Below are 10,221 nucleotides of genomic sequence, written 5' to 3'. Positions count from 1 at the left end.
AATTTGAAGAACAATCAATAATGGCTATACTGAGGGTAAGAAAAAATGACCCTGTGAAGCTATAGAGGGCATTGAGCCTTCCGGCATCCTGTAACGATGAGAAATGTTGCACAGGTCTCAACATTTCTTCTTGCACTATCAGGCAACAGTAGAGAATTTCTGTTGATTTGAGAACATTGATGATGGATATTTGAAGTGACTTTACTGGTTTGCATAATTTTTGGAAGAGTGTCTTTAAGTGGACCTAGAATTATGAACAGGTTAGGAAGTTGTGGGCATGCTCTATTGGCACTGGAAGCGTGGCAACACTTGTGGGCTGCCCCCAGAACACTACGCAAAAAGATGTACTTCATTGTGTGTTTCGATGTACATGTGACTAATAAAGATCTTAATCTTAATTCAGAGAATATTAGAAATGGATCAATGGCATGCAGATGGTATCATGACGATACAGGGTAGTTTTCTTAGATCTCTGCAAATTCAAGCTGGAGAGAGACCTGAGCTTACTAGAGTTTTTACACAGAGTGATATATCTCCCTTTTCAGAGTTAACAGGAGAGACCAACCCACTTCATCTTAGTAAGAATTATGCAAAAGCCCACAGAGAAGAAAAGTCCGTTGTGCATGGTTTACTGGTATGTGGATTAATATCTGCAGTTCTGCCAACCAAAATGCCTAGATGTATTCTTCTACCTGATAGAAATATATAAAATTATAAGAGGCATAGATAGGGAAGATAGAATCTTTTTCCCATGGCAGGGGCATCAACAACAAGAGGACAGTTTTAAGGTGAGAGGAAGGAGTTTTAAAGGAGATTTGAGGGAAAATATTTTTTACGCAGAGTGGTTTATATCTGAAATTTGCTGCTGGAGGAGGTGGTGGAATTGGATACATAACTATACTTAAAGAGACATTTAGGCAGTCGCAAGGCAGTGGACAATGCGGATTAGTGTGGATGGGCAAAAAGGTCTGTATGGACATGGTAGGCAGAATGGGCCTTTTCTGGTTCCATCTGCCTTTCACCTCTCCCTTAATGGTTCCCATCATCACCTTCCTTATTTATCACATTCCTGCACTGGCGGCCTTTGTGTTCCTGCTTATCATCCTCCTAGCTATCTCCACGTTTACTTTCCCCTCCCTCCCACCTGTCTCCATCTGCCTTTTTTTGTCCGCCTACATCTATCATCCACCAGCCTTTGTCTCCCAAATCCAACCAACCCCCACCCCCCCACCACCCAGTCTGGTTTAATCTTCCCACTATCCTTCACCCCTCCTCAGTCTACCTTTCACTTACTCGCGCCCCCCACTTCCCCCCCCCCCCATCTTTTTACTGGCTATCTTCCCTCTCCACTCCCAGCCATGACGTGGGATTTTGACCCAAAGCGTCAACAACTCCTTCCCCCTCCCCTGACAGATGCTGCTTGATCCGCCGAATTCCTCCAGCAGATTGTTGCTCCAGATTCCAGCATCTGCAATCTCTTGTGGCCCATTTCTGTGCTGTACAATTCTGCGACTCAATTGCAGAATTTAATTGAGTATGAAAAAAAGGAGGCCTTGAAAAATTGAAGTCAATCGGCATCAAGAAGAAAACACTCCAATGAGTTTTCCACATCCCATTCACAAAGGTGGATGCTTGTGGTTGTCAGGGGTCAATCATCCAAGTCCCTGGCAACACTACAGGAGTTTCTCAGCCAGTGCCTTAGGCCCAAACATCCTTAGTTACTTCATCATAAACTTTCCTTCCATTGCACAATGATCAGGTTCATTTGCAGTTCCACAGGAAATGAAGCAGTCTACGTATGCATGCAGCAACAATAAGATAACATCCTGGCATGAACTAATGCAAGCAAGTAACATTTATGCCACAAGATTGCTCAGTAATGACCATCTCCAACAAGAGAGGATCTAACCACCTACCTTTGATATTCAATAGCATTACCATTGCCATGTATCCCACCATAAATACCCTGAGGGTCACCATTGACCAGAAACTCAACTCAATGCAAGAACAAATTGGAGGATGAGTATCCTGTAGCAAATAATTCACATATTAACACTCCAGAGTATCTGCCATTTGCAAGGTACAAATGAGCAACGTCAACTTATCTGGATGAGTGAAACTCCAGCTGCGGAAGAATATACCATCTAGGATAAAACAACCTACATTGGTACCCCCACATTGTGCTAAATATTCCAACCTACACCAGTGCACAGTAGCTGGAATGTGTATCATCTACAAAGTGCACTGAAGTTATTTAGATGCTTTGTCACAGCATCTCCCAAACCTACAACATCTACCACAATGAAAGTCAAGGAATTCTGGCACACAGAGGGGAATGTTCAAATGGTGGTGCTCCTAAGTTCCACACCGTCCTAATTGTATCATCATTCCTTCATCATCTGGGTCTAAATCCTGGAACTCACGACCAAGACACTCCATAGGAGTACCTTCACCAGAAGGATTACAGTGGTAAAAGAAGATAGTTCACTACCACCTCTCAAGGGCAATTTGTAGTGAACAACAGTGCTGGCTTGCAATGCTCAGCTCCTGAGAGATGAATTTAAAAAAAAAGTGCTTAGCAAACATACTCTAGGTGGCGTATAATGTGGGAAACTGGACGATTGTCTGTTTTGGAAGCAGGAACAGAAAAGCAGAATATTAATTTGTGTTGTGAGAAATCTGGATGTTCACGTATAAGAAACAAATCTTAACATGCTGGTTCAGCTCTTTGAGTCTGTGCCCACACAATGCAAGAATAATAAAACCAAATTGTGTTCAGCTATTCTGATTTAGTTTTTAAAAAATGAGGTTCTAGATATAATAAATGAGGTAAAGGAATATACCCTTTTCCCCACTCCAAATCCAAAATCTTTACAATATAAATAAAACCAGGATTGATCACTGGAGAGTACTATTCAAGAGAACACTTCCCTCCAGTCTGAAAACAACTCTTCATTACAACTTTTTTTTCAGTCATTCAGACAATCTATTATTCAAGCTGCCATTATCTCTTTTATTCCACAGGATTAACCTTGTTGAAGTCCATGTCATGCCACTTTAGCAAATACCTTTTAGAATCCTTACACAGCACATCAATGGAATTGTTCTCAATGATCTTCTATTACCTCATTTTTAAAAACTGAAACAGAATAGCTGAACACAATTTGTCTTTTACAAATCCGTACTGGCTTCCACTAATTCATATTTGTTCAATTTTGTTTTGGTGTTAGTCATTTCTAAAAGTTTCCCCATCACAAGAGTTAAACTGATTGGATGGCAGTGGCTGAGTTTATCCTGATGCATTTAGACAGGAACATGAACAAGCAAGGATGAATGGATATAAACCATGTGCAGGCAGATGGGATTAGTTTAAATTGGCACCCTGGTCAGCACAGACATGGTGAGCTGAAGGGCCCGTTCCTGTACAGTACCACTCTCTGTTCTGTGTCCCTCTTTGAACAACAATTTAGAACATGGAGCATAGAACAGTACAGCACAGAACAGGCCCTTTGGCCCACAATGTAGTGCTGACATAGCTATTCCCTCCTGCCTACAGAATGCCCATATCCATTTTCCTCTCATTCATGTGCCCATCCAAGCCTCTCTTAAAAGCCAACGATGAATTTTCCTCCACCACGCTATCAGGCAATGCATCCCAGGCATCCACCACTCTCTCAGTTAAAAATGTACCCCCTCACGTCTGTTCTGAACCTACCCCCTCTTGCTTTTTAATATTTGGAATCTTCCAATCTTTTAGCTCTACCCCTATTACCCAAAGATGATTAAAAGTTATTGGCAGGTATCTCTGCAAATTCCATCCTGACATTCCCTCAGTAACCTGGAATGTCTCCTATCCAGATCTGATGACTTACCTAGCTTGCATTCAGCTAGCTTTTTTAGTGCCTCTTAATCCATTTTTAGTTTATCTAACATCTCAATTACCGTTTCCTATGCCTGGTATTTTCTTTCTACTTCGCTGTGAGCTTTCTGTACCTAGCCTAGTTCTTGTTTGTTATCAAACTGACATTTATTGTACCTCTTTGATTTGCATTTTTTTCACCTCATCCAGTGATCCGACTGATCTACTTTTCCCCTGGTTGGCATTACCTCGATTTAAAAAAAGAAGCACCTCCACTTTGTGTGTCATTGTATTTACAGAACTTGCCTGCCAACCTCTGATTCAGTTTACCTCAGCTGCTATGTTTTCATTCCACTAGAATTACCCTTCCTTTAACTTAGGAATTATGGTCCTGCTTTTTTTTTAATAATTGACATAATCATAATACTATAGTGATGCCTCCCTAAACATTACCTCCACTGACATTTGCTCCACATGATCAGATCCAGATCCAGCACCTCTCCCTTCCTTGTTAGGGCAGTTACATACTGATTAATTCTCATGAATGTATTTCAGAAATCTTCCCCTTTACAATCTCAGTCTCTATAACATCCTTCTGTAACTTCCCCACAAATTTGTTCATCTATATCCTTCCTAGTAATTAGTGGCCTATAGGAAAACACTAAGCAATGTAATAGCATATATTGTTTATTAATGCTAACCAAACTGCTTCTGCTCAAGAACCGCAGCAGCACTGAAATATTCTTCTTTATTTAGTCACCCCCACCTACCTCCTTTTCTTCTTTGTCTTTTCTAAACACTTTGCATCCAGGAATATTTAGCATCCAAATATGTCCTACTTTAAGCTAAGCCTCTGTTATCATCACAATATCTTAATTGCATATGGCTATTTGCACCTGTGGCTCGCCAAGATATTTACCAGAATTTGTGTATTTGTACAGATGCACTGTAAAGCTCTTCAAGTTCCTCTTGCATTTCCTCATAATCTATTTCCCAGTAATTTTGTACAATAAACAATTTCCTGGAGAAATTCAGTGGGTCAAGCAGCATCTGTGGGGAGAAAGGAATTGTTGATGTGATTTGTCGATGAATTGTTTATGTCTCCATAATACTGTTCAATTTCTGGCTATAAAGCTGTCTCTCCCTCTTTCTCTCTCTCAAAATAATGCGTGTGCAGTGTTACTCCTTTCTAATTGAGACGAGGTGAGGTATCTTTATTAGTCACATGTACATCGAAACACACAGTGAAATGCATCTTTAGAGTAGAGTGGGGGCAAGCCAACATAGCATGTCCTCAACTTCCTAACCTGTACTTCTTTGGAACGTGGGAGGAAAACCATGCAGATACATGGGGAGAATGTACAAACTCCTTACAGGCAGTGGCCAGAATTGAACCCAGGTCACTGGTGCTGTAATAGTGTCACGCTAACCGCTACACCACCATGACTTGCCCTGCCTTATTCTCATCCTCCTGAACCTTCCATAACAACAATCAATCCTTTGGTCAATACCCCTTAACTCTCCTTATAAGATGATGACGATGATGATATCTTTATTAGTCACAGGTACATCGAAACACACAGTGAAATGCATCTTTTATGTAGAGTGTTCTGGGGGCAGCCCACAAGTGTCACCACGCTTCCGGCGCCGACATAGCATGCCCACAACTTCCTAACCTGGATGTCTTTGGAATGTGGGAGGAAACCGGAGCACCCAGAGGAAACCCATGCAGACACGGGGAGAATGTACAAACTCCTTACAGACAGTGGCCGGAATTGAACCTGGGTTGCTGGCGCTGTAAAGCTTTACGCTAACCGCTACACTACCGTGCCTGCCCACGTGTCCTGGTATCAAATTTTGATTGATATCATGACTGTGGAGCACACTGGAACATTTTACTATTTTAAAGCTACTCTGTGAAAACAAGTTGTTAATGGGGCACAGGTCTTGGAAGTAAGGATTCAATACTATAGTTTCTTGATCCTCAGTGAAACCATGTGTAACATTGGCAAGGAATAAGAGATTAGATTTTGATTTTTCATGAGTTTCTTACTTCTGACCTTGAGCTCTTGGAACCCAGGAGCTTCAAGTAACTTGAAAATAGTCTCCAGATTGATGGCAGTTTTACAAAACTCCAGATTTCACAGCAAAGAAAATGGCAGATGCTGGAAATTTGAACAGGTCAGGCAGCATCAGTGGAAAGAATAATCTACATTCATGTCAAGTGGAAGAGTGAGAAGGACAAGCATGTTTTAAGTTGTAGAAAGGGGGAGAGTGGAGAGAGTATAGGGTGTGTCTGTGGTAGGGTGCAGATCTACATTATCAAGGTAACAACAACTTAATAACAAGCAATTGGAGCAAAATGATACAAAGACAAATTGAAATGTAACAAATTGAAACAAATTTGCAGCCACATGAAAGCTTGTGTTCAGCATCATGAGAACAATATAGGTAGCTGATGACAGAGAATCATAATAGGAGTGGGACAAAGAATTAATGTGACAGGCAATGGGAAGTTTGGAATTACACTTGGGAAATGAATGGAGGATTTGATAATTATAACTTGTAATGCTCCCCAAAATCCAGTAGGTGGCATATTGTGACATTTCTGTTGTGGTTTTGTTGATATAACAAACTAATTCAAAGACCAAGAATGTATTCATTGTGATAAATATCAGAATGCATTTCACCCTCTTTTGGGTGTAAAACTGATTTCTGGGCTTAAGGTCCCATGCCTGATTTGTGCCAAAGGCATTGCTGCACCATATCTTCTTTACTGTTTTATGTGATTGCATGGAAATAACAGTGGGCCAGTTTAAAGATAGGTAGAAAATGTCCTTTGCTGGTTTCAGAACCCTCCTACTAAATATGTGGAAAATATGTGATCGAGCATAGGGTTTACACGTTTTTCAGAAGCCCAATGAGTCATTAAACAAACTAACAAAAGCCACAAAGAAATAGTAAATAAGGTCTTTCCCCTTTTATTTCCTCTGTATCCGCAAGAGCCACGAGTATCCCACTGCATCTACAATAACACTATAGTTTGCTGGCAGTTCACCACAGATTTTCCATGGTTTACTTCTCACGCTCCCTCTGCCCCCTCGACCAGAACCTACCCAAGGGCTAGGTTGCCTTTAAATATTACAGAACAGTTACAGATAATAGATTCATCAGTTCTCTCCTAGTAAACTCCCCATAGTAATGTTCTCTCTTAATGTCCTTTATTAATTGACAGTCACAAACAACACCTGTGAGACTGTGGCAAGGACAAACTAACCAATTTCATTCCTGTTAAATTGTTGGTAGCCTTGACACTGTTGGCCACATCAATTTCATTTGTCATCCTGCTAGGTTGGAATGTACTAGTCCAGTTCCATTCTTATCTATTACATCTTAGTCAGAAAATATCTTGAAATGGCTTCTCCGGACTGTTATCTGGTGTTCCCTTAGGCCCCTCCCACTTTTTACCTGTATGCAACCCCTAATGAAAATATATCAGATTCCATAAGTATGTTGATGGGATCCATTTGTACCTTGCTATCACTAGCCCCCACAGAAGTTCTGTTTGCCCATCACTCTAGTATTTATTGATTTACATTGATTCTTAATTAGGCACAGTCTTGTATTTAATATTCTTGTGGTAGTTTACAAATACTTCCTATGCTCTGTTGATCCATATCTCTGTACTCTCCTCTAATCTTATAAAGCTCTGAGGTTTCTGCACTATTTATCCCTTTGTGGTCTGGTGTCAAGTTTCTTTCTTTTATTATATTAAAGACATTATATAAATGCATGTTGATGTACCACAGAGCAAGATGGGACTTCATAACTTTTCAACACCATCTACCTTGATATTCTGCATAGTGTTCTTGCATTGATATTTGAATTCCTTTTTCCTCCAATCTATAAACCTGGAATCAGTCAAGAACTGTGGGGAGAAAAAAAACCTTTTGTACACTGGTGAGCTGCTAGTTTCAGTGGAGCAGATCTTTAATTAGGAAAGTAGGCTTCTGTGGTGAGAGCAAAAATTTGAAAAGTTAAGAATATATTAAACCAATCCATATCTATACATGTTTAGCAAACACATCTGCAAAACTACAATTACTAAAGAGCTCATGCATATATGTATGTAGTCAGGACCTAATGGCTACATTATGCCTCTCATTCCGCAGTTGGCACAGTGCTTATGGGTTTTTCATATTTTCATCTTTAAAGTTATTTCTTAAGTTCCTTCTTTTGAAATATTCTTTTTCTGATAAAAGAGATTCGATGCCTCAATCACTCAGAATGTACTGCAAATTAAACAGACAATGAAACAATTTGATTTGTTATACTCAACTCATTGTTTGAGTTCTAATCAGGTACCAAAGTCTCTCGGCTGTTATCAAGTTGGATTTGGACTGTGTTTTGGTAATCACATTCCCTTTAGGCACCACATGTTGAAATTCAACATCATAACTGGAGACAAAGGTTTCAATCAGTGTTTTCACTCATTATGGACATCAGTACAGAAAGCAACAGGCTCTCAACATGAAAAATCAGAAAGCTGCAGATGCTGGAAATCTGAAATAAACCCTGTTTTTACACCGATTACACTGAAATAAACACAAATCTGTGGAAAGAGAAATAGATTTCTACAGATGCTGCTTGAGCTGCTGAGTGTTTCCAGCATTTTCTGCCAAAACACTGAGTCAGGTCACATTTAAATGGCCAGCATTTAAACTTAAGTGACAACAATTTTTTTCTGAAGTACTTTGCCTATATGAGAAACACTGAAAGATTTTAAGTACCTATGAAATCTCCAGTAATTACTGCACACCCTTGTTAGATTTGCATCAATATGAAGCAGTTTAAATTCTACCTTGACTTGAAAGATTAGTGTAAATAGAATGTCAAAAATAGAACCTGTGGTCTGACTACCAGATACATTACAGCAAGAGATGTAAGATTACCTCAAATGGAAAATCTCATGGCCTCTTAAGCATACACAATTCAGTTTGTACATATAAAAAGCAGAAATAATTTCGAAGTGCTTTTTGATCATAACATCCTTAAGGAAATAAACCAGACCTAATTTGGACTGACAATTAAAAATAACTTCTTAATTATAATACTATTAGAATCAAATAAAAACTGGAAATTCTGGAGATATTCAACAGGCTAGGAAGCATCTGCACAGAGAGAAACAGTTAACATTTCAGGTTGATAATTTTACCTCAGCACAGGTCAACAACCTGAAATATTAAATCTACTTAGCTCTTCACCAGATTCTGGATAACCTGCTAAATATTTTCACTTTTTGTTGTTTTGATACTGGTTTCCAGCGATTCTAGTATTTTGCTTTTGTATTTCAGAAATCTAATTTATAGCATAGATCACTTCAGTTGAATCCCTAGTTCTGGCCAAGCTATTTCCATGGTTATACAGAATTTCGGCAAGTATCTTGATTGGCTCCTGTGTGAGTTAAAGAACTTGAAAAGAAATTTAAGTCATAATGCACTTTGACTGGACTGAATATGAAGGTACTGTAATTTTCCAGTGAGTAATGTGATTATGCTTCATAGTGTTCCAGCTGGCAGGAATCTGCACAACATCTAGATTCCAGATAATTTGACATGAGGTAATGGTGAGCTGTGCCTGAATTGATTCCACTGTGACTTTCTTACTACTTTCACATATTTATTGACCTTCTTCAAATTATAGAAAAAGTGTGATTAAAAAGGAAAACGTAGCATGAAGAACTTGACCTGATGATTCACTTTTTCATTAAGCCAGTCCATTGTCAGAAAAGTACATCTCTATTGCTGTTTTATATTTTCAGATTTGAAACGTACTTTGGTGATCTTTTGTTACTTTGAGGCTTTTAAGATCAACTCATTTACTGAAGAAAATCTTATTTTACAAACTTTAACAAAATTAGCATTCAATCTATAAAACAGGGGAAAAAAATTGAGAAAAATTGATGGGAATTTATAACATGTTTTATTATGAATGTCCAATTACAAAAAAACATGAATATGTGGTGATATATGTTTTCACTTGGCATCTAGGTTTATGACTGCTATCGTGAATTTACACAATTCAGCAGCCTTGTGACTTTCAATTGCTTTGGATTTCCTTGGAAATAGGATTAGTGAAGTTTCCACAACATGATCCCCAGGCAGCAAGATGAAATCTTTCCTAATGCTTAAGAAAATAGGATTTCATCAAAGCGAGCATGCAAGAGTTGGGTAGACAATTTTGGTGTCATATTTTTAATGGTTGAAGACACTCAAAAGCAGAGTATCGTAACAAAGGAATATATTCCTCAAAAGGTTTCAGAGAATAGTAATACATTAAGTGGCAAGGTGTTAAGGGACAGA

This window comes from Pristis pectinata, chromosome 4 (genome assembly GCF_009764475.1).
Source record: "Pristis pectinata isolate sPriPec2 chromosome 4, sPriPec2.1.pri, whole genome shotgun sequence".
NCBI lineage: Eukaryota > Metazoa > Chordata > Chondrichthyes > Rhinopristiformes > Pristidae > Pristis > Pristis pectinata.
The sequence above is the reverse complement of the archived record's forward strand: the minus strand, read 5'-3'. Positions refer to the sequence as shown.